This window comes from Lactuca virosa, chromosome 9, assembly GCF_052849685.1.
Source record: "Lactuca virosa cultivar CGN04683 chromosome 9, Lactuca_virosa_CGN04683_v6, whole genome shotgun sequence".
Lineage (NCBI taxonomy): Eukaryota > Viridiplantae > Streptophyta > Magnoliopsida > Asterales > Asteraceae > Lactuca > Lactuca virosa.
The window spans coordinates 81,744,166-81,755,316 of NC_136434.1; positions in this window are offsets into that span (position 1 = coordinate 81,744,166).

Consider the following 11,151-nt stretch of genomic DNA (forward strand, 5'->3'; position numbering starts at 1 on the left):
CTCTCTCTGGGTGTGTGTCCTGACTCCTGAGTCCTGAGTATAATAGTATATTGAGTTATCTTGTTCAGAGGTAGCATTGATCTGTTGACATTTTGCATACAGATTTTGGGGCTAGAATTGGAGCAGATTCAGCAAAAGATGGAAGATAAGGTATGCCCATCATCAAACTTCTTCTGTCATTTGTCATGTTACATGTTACATAGATGAAAAGTTCATGTTTATGCTGGTGCACTATGTATAAAGAGCCAACTTTGTCTAAATTATAATATATTGTTTCAAAAAGGAAGTTAAAGATATTGAATAACATGCTTGTGAATCAATATCCTTAATTTGATGCTACCATATAACTTTTGGTCATGAATAATTAATTATTAATGCAAGTAGAAGGCTGGGGGACTTCCGTGCAATGCTCTTAATGTTTGTTTATTGAATTCGACATGCTTATCCTTTTAAAAAGGTTAAACTCTTTGGCCCTTGATTATTTTTATTATTAAAAATTATTAGTAACCTTTTCAGAGCATGAGTCCAACGGCTGTAGCTGAAGTTGAGCACAAAAGAAAAGAGTATATATGGAGTAAGCACTTTCCGTTGTTCCTTAGTGTGAGCTTCTGCTTGACATGATCAATGTTAAGCCTTTGTTTTTGCATGATAATGATGTTATAATTGGAACTGAATATTTGTGCAGTGAGGCTGGTGAACTTTGTTCTTTTACCTTTCTTCATACTACATTATCCTTGATTTTTGCATTGCTTCATTTTGAATCTGTTCTTGGTGTTTATATTAGACATACACAGTAAGCATCCTAATTGTTGTCAACCCGTTCACAAAGCTTCCTCATCTGATGCCCTTCTCAAGAAGACAAGGAGCAATACAAACAAGATGAATGCCTAGTTATGTTTAGGTTTTCATTTATGATGTGTTTGATTTTTTAACAATTATTTAAATTCTTGAAATGAGGACAATTTTCTTTTCTTTGATATTTTAATTTGGAATGTAATGTATGGATTTGGATTTCAATTATTAGTAATATCAAATTATGAATTTTGTTTTTGTTTCATATTGTTGGGTTTCGTTACTTTAATTTAAATTATTTTGATGTGTCTACAATGTATAAAAAGTAACAATAAATAGTAAGTTAAAGTGGCTGTAATATAAATTTTGCCATGTTTTATAGGTTTTTAATGTCTCTAAAAATATACAATGGTTACTTTATATCAATTTTTAGCGTGTGGCTAAATGGTTAACAATAGCCATAATATACAAGAAATTTGAGACTACAATTGATTTAAAGTGATGTTTATTCTAAAGTTCTTGTGACTAAGTTAAACAATAACAACATGAAAAACAATTTATGTGGCAAATAAATACCATAATTGATTGTTGTTGAGACTAAATACTAGCTAATCGTCACTTACATCATTAATTATATGTGTCCATTTACCGAACATGGACATGTTCACCGTAATTATATGTGTCAAAATATACCCAATAGTCTTAATACGATACCGAATAGTCCTTAATTTTATCAAAATGTGTGTCTTTATAATACTTATGATTGTATTTCACTTAATTGTGTGTCTCTATACGATAGGTTATAGTCACAAAAATTGATTGTTTTTTGTGACTAATAATTACCAATTCGCCACTTATGGAAGTAATTACATGTGGCCATTTAGAAAAGATGGTCACACTCACCAAAATTACATGTTTACAAAAGATACACAATAGTCTTAATAACATTTAAACTGTGTGACAATATAGAAGAAAACAACTACACTAAAACATCATGAATGTCGCAAGTTGGTGACATACAGTCACAACGTTTACTAAATATATGTGACTACTGACGGTTTAACACTACAATATTGGATATTTAAGGAACAAAATTCCGTACACATTTGCCATACTTTTATAATACGGCCACATGTTTTCACATCATACGGACACTACATTTTAAAGTGACCATAAGAGCCATACAATGACGTCACCTTCCGTCACACTTTCAGTGAAAAAATAAAATGTCACTATACGCATATGGTCACACTTTTTTGGTGTGACTGTAAGTCATTTTTCTTGTAGTGATGTGTGTGTGTTTGTGTTGTGTTCGGCCGAGAGAAGAAGAGAGAGGGGAAGAGAGAGAGTATTGAAGTGATGTGGGCATGGAAACATGAGACTTTTGCATGGAAACCCAACAAGTAATAGTGAGGTGGCAAATGAAAAGTCAACTCTTTCTTCTTGGTTTGTTGGGCCGAGAATGGAGAGGAGAAAGGAAGAAAATTGGGCCTTGCATGCTTAAGCCCATATCATGATTTAATTAGATGATTTTTTTTGGCCCAACATAAATCAAAGAATGATTTTTATGACCTATTAGGGCTAAATTAAATTGGTTGTGACCCAATAAGGCCCATTAAAGTTAACCTAGTTTATTTTAGGCTTATAAGGCCCAAAATATTAAGTTTCATGTATATGGGTCCAATTAGGGCCCATTTGAGAGTTCTATGTTCAAGATAGTTAAATTGGAAGCTTATTGGTTCATTAGATCCAATAAGGAAATCCTAGTCCAAAATGGACTTAAACCGGGATTTCAAGGGTTTCCAACTCTTTGTGGACTATTTGCAGTGCTTGAATGAAGTATTTGATGAAGTTTTGTTGTTATTGAATAAGCATCATACATGCTTTCACATTGTTGATTCATAATTGATATAAGTGTTGTAGTTACATGGCATCAAAATTCCTAGTTGTGACATCATCCCCCCGTTAGAGGGAATTTCGTCCCGAAATTCTTTTGAAAGCTAGATTTGAGAATGCGAGAATAGATGAGGGTACTTCTGTTTCATTTGATCTTCGCGTTCCCATGTGAACTCTGGTCCGCGTTTCGCGTTCCATCAAACTTTCACAATTGGAATGCGGCTCTGCTTAGTACGCTTCACCTCTATGTCCATGATTTCAACTGGTTCCTCGATGAACAGAAGATTCTCGTTGATTTCGATTTCCTCTAATGGAATGACGAGAGTCTCGTCGGATAAGCACTTTTTCAAATTGGAAACGTGGAACACAGGGTGTACACTGCTGAGCTCAGCGGGTAGCTGCAGTCTATAAGCCACTGGACCGATTCGGGCAAGAATCTCGAAGGGTCCAATGTATCGAGGGTTCAGTTTGCCCCGCTTCCCAAAATGAATCACTCCTTTCCAAGGAGAGACTTTTAGTAACACTCCGTCTCCGACTCTGAATTCCAAGGGCTTTCGTCGTTTATCGGCGTAGCTCTTTTGTCTGTCTCGTGATGATTGCAGTCGGGCCCTGATCTGAATTATCTTCTCGGTCGTCTCGCGTATGATTTCCGGTCCCGTTAAGGCATTGTTTGGCGTTTTTCCTCTTGCTAGCTGGGTGTCTCCTACCTCAGCCCAGCACAGCGGTGATCTACATTTACACCCGTATAACGCTTCGAAAGGAGCGACCTTGATACTCGAGTGATAATTGTTGTTGTATGAGAACTCGATCAAAGGCAAGTGGGTATCCCACGATTTTCCAAAGTCTATCACACACGCGCGAAGCATATCTTCTAGCGTTTGAATGGTTCGCTCGCTTTGACCATCCGTTTGTGGGTGGTAAGCAGTGCTCATGTCAAGTTGTGTTCCCATGGCTTTCTGAAGTGATTGCCAAAAGCGTGAAGTAAATCTACTATCTCTATCTGAGATGATAGATACGGGCACTTCGTGGAGTCTCACGACTTCTTTGATGTAGATTCTTGTCAGGCGCTCCATCTTGTATGATTCTTTTATTGGTAGGAAATGGGCGGATTTCGTTAATCTATCAACTATTACCCAGATGGTATCCAAACCATCCGTCGACTTGGGTAGTTTGGTCACAAAATCCATGGTAATCCTTTCCCATTTCCACTCGGGAATTATTGGTTGCTGTAGTAATCCGGAGGGCTTCTGATATTCCACCTTTACTTTAGCACATGTGAGGCACTTGCTAACGTAAGTGGCAATCTCTGCCTTCATATTAGGCCACCAATAATGTTGCTTAACATCCAAGTACATTTTTTCTGAACCTGGATGGATGGAGTATCGCGTCTTGTGGGCTTCGTTCATGACTACCTCTCTGAATCCCCCAAGTTTAGGGACCCAGATGTGGTTCATGAAGTAATTTGTTCCGTCTTCCTTCACTTCAAAGTTCTTCTCCATTCCACGCAGCGCTTCGCTTGTTTTGTTTTCTGTCTTCATGGCATCGAGCTGGGCTGCCCGGATTTGAGAGGTTAGGTGGGATCAAATGGTTATGGAGAGAGTCTTCAAATGACGATTTGAGTATTCTTTCCAAGTCAAGGCATCGACTACTACGTTAGCCTTGCCTGGGTGGTACTTAATTTCGCACTCGTAGTCGTTTAGTAGTTCGACCCATCTTCGTTGCCTCATGTTTAGCTCTTTTTGATTCAAGATGTGCTGGAGACTCTTGTGGTCGGTGAAGATGGTGCACTTAGTACCGTAAAGGTAGTGCCTCCAAATCTTCAGGGCGAAGACCACTGCTCTCAGTTCCAAATCATGAGTGGTGTAATTCACCTCGTGCATCTTTAGTTGCCGGGACGCGTAAGCTATCACCTTTCCACGCTGCATGAGTACACAGCCTAAACCGTGATTTGACGCATCACAGTAAACTATAAAGTCTTATGTTCCTTCAGGTAGCGATAGCACCGGCACACTACAGAGTGCTTGCTTCAGAGATCGAAATGCAGCTTCTTGCTTGTCCGTCCATACGAAGGGTACACCCTTTTGTGTAAGCGAGGTAAGTGGCTTTGCTGTTTTGGAGAAGTTTTGAATGAATCTCCTGTAGTAGCCTGCGAGGCCTAGAAATTGGCGAATTTCCGTGGGTGTCGTTGGAATTGCCCATCCTTCGATGGCTTGGATTTTAGAAGGATCCACACGAATTCCTTCCTGACTAACAACATGTCCCAAAAAGTTCACACTTCGGAGCGAAAACTCGCACTTAGAGAGTTTTGCATACAACTTTTCGGTTCGCAGGGTTTCCAGGATTTGTCGGAGATGTCGGCCGTGTTCTTCTTCGTTTCGAGAATAGACGAGGATATCGTCGATGAAAACGATGACAAAGTTATCGAGAAATGGTCGGCAGATTCGATTCATTAGGTCCATGAATGCGGCAGGAGCATTCGTTAGACCGAAGGGCATTACAACAAATTCATAATGTCCGTAACGAGTTCGGAAGGCGGTTTTTGGAATATCCTCCTCCCGGACTTTGAGTTGGTGGTATCCAGATCGCAGATCTATCTTTGAGAAGTAACTAGCTCCTTGGAGCTGGTCAAATAGATCGTCAATTCGCGGAAGTGGATAACGGTTTTTGATGGTGAGCTTATTAAGTTCTCTGTAGTCGATACACATCCTGAAGGTACCGTCTTTCTTTTTGACAAAGAGAACCGGAGCTCCCCAAGGTGAGAAACTGGGTCGAATGAATCCTTTGTTCAAAAGCTCGCTGAGTTGACTGGACAACTCTTGCATCTCCGCAGGAGCCAATCTGTAGGGTGATTTGGCGATGGGAGTAGCTCCTGGCACTAGATCAATTCAGAACTCGACTTGTCTTTCTGGGGGTATCCCCGGAAGATCCTCCGGAAAGACATCCGGGAAATCACAAGCCATAGGGATGTTTCGAATATTGAACTCTTCTTCGAACTTATCCACTATATGAGCTAGGAACGTCAAGTCCTTCTTTCGTAGGTACTTTTGTGCCTTAATGCACGAGATAAGACGAAAGTTTGTGCTAGGTTTTCTCCATAAATAACTTGGGTTTCGTGATTTGGGAGATGAAGGCGAACGGCCTTCTCGTGACACATAATTTCAGCATGGTGGGGGCTTAACCAATCCATGCCGATAATCACATCAAAACTCCTAATGGAAACAGGCATTAAGTTTATTTGAAAGATGTGATGATTTAAGGTCAGGGTACATCCGATGTAGATTTCCCCAGTGGATTCTGTCTTCCCATTGGCCATTTCCACCGTGAAGGTTTCATCAAGCTTTTGGGGTTGTTGTTTTAATAAGTGTTTGAATTTATTACTCACGAAACTTCGTTCTGCCCCGGTATCAAATAAGATGCATGCATAAGTGTGGTTTAGGAGAAACGTACCAGTAACAACAGCGGAATCCTGAACCGCTTCTCCTTGACCCATTGCTAGCACCCTTCCTGTTCCTCCGTTCCTAGGGTTGTTGGTGTTGGGGCAGTTGCGACGGATATGCCCAGTCTTTCCACATCCATAGCAGGTGGGGCTTGATCCTGTGTTATTGCCGCTATTGTTGGTGTTGTTGTTGTTGTTGTTGTTGCGGCTATTGTTGTTGTTGTTTCCTTGTGGTTGGTTCTGGGGTGGATACGTCCTGCAATACCTTGCCGTGTGACCCTTCCGATTGCAACTGGTGCATTGCATTTCCTTGCATTCGCCATTATGATGGAGACTGCACTTGTTGCACTTTGGGAGATTCCCAGAATACTGCCTAGGATTGCTTGGATTAGCTGAGGCTGGAGCATGTGGTGTGAAGGGTACTTGGGTGGTTGCAGCGTTGACTGTCACTGTTTGTTGTTTCTTTGTCGATTCCGAGCCTTGTCGTCCTTTTCTCTTGTTGTTCTTTCCTTTCTTGTTGTCACTCTCTTTCTTTCCTTCAGTTTCCGCTGGCTTCTCGCCCTTCTTGTTGTTGTGGTCGTACAGTTTCTTGGCCAACCTCTTGGCACTGTCGAAGGTTTCAGGTTTTGCAGCGATTACATTTCCTTGAATTGGGGAGGTCAATCCCCAGATGAATCGTTCAATTTTCTTCCCTTCAGACGTAATCATGCCAGGGCACAGTAGTGACAGCTCGCTAAACCTTGATATGTATGCATCTATATCAGAGTTTCGGACGGTGAGATCCCACAACTCTTGCTCCATCTTCTGGATTTCGCCACGGGGGCAGTACTCAACCATCAGCATTTCTTTCAGCTCCGTCCATGGCATAGCGTTGGCTACAGGGAGTGTCAGGGCTTCTATGTGTCCATTCCACCAGGTGAGGGCCTGGTCGACAAACGTGCACGCGACAAACTTCACTTTTACCTCCTCGGGACATTCACAGATTTCGAATATTGATTCCACCTTTTCCACCCATCTCTTCAGGGTTATCACTCCACCCGTGCCATTAAAGGTTCGGGGTTTGGCGTTGGTGAAGTCCTTGTAGGAACATGTCCTGGTAGGTCCGTGATTTGTTCCATTGTTCGAACTCCCAGCCCCTTTTCCATTGACTCCACCGTTGTTTCCTTGCTGGATCTGTGCCATGGCTGCAGTAACTGCAGCAGATACAGCTGTTTGGAATGCAGCTGAGTTGACTTCGGGTGGGGTTGGTCCAGGGTTTCCACGAGTTGGTCGTTGAGGCATCTTTCTGTCATGGAACGGAAAGATGTTGAGTGCCTATAGTTTTGTGAGATTGTGGTCCTAAAAACTAGGTGTTTTGCATGAACTTAACTGGTTTCACAAATTAGCATACAATCGTGTATATAGCACATAGCAGATCACAACATCACAATAGAACACATAAAACTTTTCATTAATATTATCCGCAGTTTTGATACATGAAAACTTTGCTCAGAAGAGCATACATAAGTGGTGCAAGTTCGGCAGCATAACGGCTCTATGAGTAGTGTAATCACTTAAACATAGAGTCGATGGTATATAGCATAGATCACATAAGCCTAATACTAAAGATAGATATGACTAGTCCTAGTCATGGTGGGATGCGCCAGGGGGTGGTGCTGATGAAGTGGACGCTCCCTGAAGGTGAGCCACCTGTCGTTCCGCATCTCGGAGGCGAGTCTCCCATCTCACCTGCCTCATGTGGAACTCTCGAATAACCTCTCGTGTCTCCTGATCTGCACGCTCAACCCTAGTCCGCATCTGGTGTATCTGATCAGCGGTGCTCTGCGCCAGGTCGCCAGTGTTCCGCAGTCGTCTCACCATGTCCGGAAGTGCGCGATCAGCTGGTCCTCCCTCCCTCAAGTCGTAGAACTCGCGTGACATGCCGAATGGAGGTCGCTATCCCTGCTGTCTGCTCCATCTCCAAAGGTCGATACCCCAGGGGGGTGTAGGGCCGGTCGGGCCCATCCAGTGAGCGGGCACCCTAGTCGGGTAAGGGGGATTGATGACTTCGGACTCTGTGTCCGAATCATCATCGCTGGGTTCTTCCTCGAAGTCTTCTCCGGCTTCTCCTTCTTCCTGGACCTCTACTGGCTCGACAGGTCCGCCCTCGACTTCCTCCTCAGGTTCCCCTTCAGACCCTTCCTCGGGGTCTTCCTCGGGTTCCTCCTCCAGCCATCCGTTATTTCCCTGATTGGGGAAATACGGATCTCCAGGGTGATGGAAGCCGGCCATACTGTCTGCGAGAGTATATAAATGTACTATTCATTATTTCTAAGATGTTTTAGTTACTATGTAATTTGAGTTAATGTTCTTTTCTTGGAAATCAAGGGTATGTTTTTAAGTTTACTGACCATCGAGGCTTTCTCGGAGCCTGTGATAGTTGCACTTCGGAGAAAATGTAGTTGATCAGGCTACACTCACCCCTTACTACAACCATGAACAGTCCCGACTTAACCGAGATGTCAGTGTTATTTTGTTTGATTTAGTATTATGTTCTCTTTCCTATATCACACAAGTAAGGATGTTTTATCGTTGTGTTTTATTTGTTTTGTTCAGAGTTGTGTTAGTCCCTCTTTTGGTTTATAGTTGCATATCAATCTGTGGTTAGATATGCTAGTTCACTATAAACAGAGCTCCGATACAAACCTGTCACACCCCCGAAACCAGACGGCAGAAACGTCCGGGGGCTCGCGTGACTTAAATTGAATACCATCACAATGAATATACATGAATCATAACATAAACCTCACCATGCATCAATACATTACAACTGATATTGTTTACATCTAGTACATTGTTTTCAAATATTACACATTCATAACACAAATTGTTTCAGAGTTTTCAAAACAAAACATTCTAACATACTTGGTATTACCCTTCCGCTTATCTGTTACCTGAGAATACAAGTTATTTTGGAAAACGTCAACATATGAAATGTTGGTGAGTTCATAAGCATAGTTGTGAATAAAATGATTTGTATAGTTTGTAAAACCCAGAAAATCCGATATTTTCTGAAAAGACATTAGTTTATCAAAGTGTGAAGATCCATAAGTTGATGCATGAATGATTTCAAAACATATATGTATATAAAGAGGGTGTTTTGTATTATAGTTATAGAATTTTCGAACGAATAGTATTGATTTCCCCGGAGAACCCGATGTTTTCCGATGTCGAAAGATATAAGTGATTGCTAACTTTTGTACCGTCATATCGAATGACTATTGATTACTCCACCTTGATTACTGTTGAATAACGTCCTAATTCCGTCTACTTTGATTACTCATAAGCCTTAGCGAACGAAGAGAAGAGGAGCACTATGTCCTACTACTATCGTAAGTACCTTAGGCTGTCGGGGATGCGAAAGACACGATGGTCCAACTCGTATTTGAATACTTTGACCTTACTAGCTTTACTAATGGGCCACTAGGGCCCTATAGCACATAAAAGCTATTGAAAGTCCTTTTATAAAATATTGGGTCATAGAAGGCCCAATAACATATAAGCGTTATCCCTTTGGGCCCAAAGATCATGTTGATGGACTTGCAAGATCCAACAAGCATGATTTGAAAATCTCAAGCCCAAAGTTTGTATATCTACTCATCTTAGGTATCGTGTATCTATTGAAGGGTTTGATTTAACGTTTGTTGGTTTGGTATCGATTCGAGACCGATCGATTCGTTTATAACGATATTTGGAGTTAAACGTGTATTCGTCTTTTGATTGTTCGGCAGTCGTGGTTTTGTATTTGACTTAATGAAATAATTTGCTTGAAATAGTAATTTGACCTTTTCAATACCTTTCTTTTTATAAAAATAACAAGTTTAATCCTTTATGTAAAAGAAAAGACATTTTTAGCCCTTAAAACATTTTCTTGACACTATTGCATCTTAAGTTTGTTGAAATGATAGTTTTAACTCAAAATTTATTTTGTTAACTGTTTTAGCCCTTTTAAAATAGTAACTTTCGGTTAAAACCCATCTTTTCGCAAATTTGATAGTTTTGGCCCAAAATCCAAAAACTTTACATTTTTGATCTTTTTTGGAAATGAAAAGCATTTTTGACCCTTGAAATGGTTTTGTTACACTTTTTATCCCCTGTTTTGAAGAAAGTTTCATTTCAGCCCTTATAATTTTCATTTTTCGCAAATTTTGGGCTTATTGGGCCAAAAAGCCCAAAATTAGCCCATTAAGCTAAAAATTTACATTTCAAGTCCTTTGAAAATTCTAATATTCAGAAAAACGATTATAGAAACTGTTTTGACTCTTTTGACCCTCAAGAAACCGTGACTTGGCAATTTTTAACCCAAGTTTTGTATTTTTGACAATTTAAGCCCAAAAATGGGTCTTATGTTGAAATATGTTTATCATAATCTTATAAGTTATTATTTTTGACTTGTTTAGTGTAAAATAACTTAGATCATGTTTGTTTCCTTTCTCATATCATAGATCTTGAGTAACACCCCTTTTTGGTTACATGTTCATCACAAAAACACATAAAATCACACATACATGCATAAAATCACACATAGCATACACATACACATAGATCTACACATTTGCTTGTATTCTCCCCCATAAAACATATAAAAACCAAAAAGAGAGGGGTATGAAGCTCACCTTGAGTTGTGGGTTCGGTTTTTGAAGGAAGAGGTGAACAAATTTCGATCCTAGCAAGTCCTCTTGGTAAATCTCGAACTTAGATGATTTCTAAGAGAGTGATCATGATTTTGTATAGATTAGGAAGAGGTTTTTGATAAAACAAAGAATCTAGATCATAGATCCAAGCATGAACTTACCTTAGATGATGAATTTGTGGAAATATCTTCTTGAAAAACCTCCTAAATTTCGAGTATTTGGTGAAGAGTGAAGGGAGTTTCCTTGAGAGAGTTTTGAGTGAAATGCACTAGTACAAAAATGACCTACGGTCACACTTTCCGAAAAACGGCCTGTGACACTTTTTCTTAAAAGTGTGGCCAAATGTCACTAAAA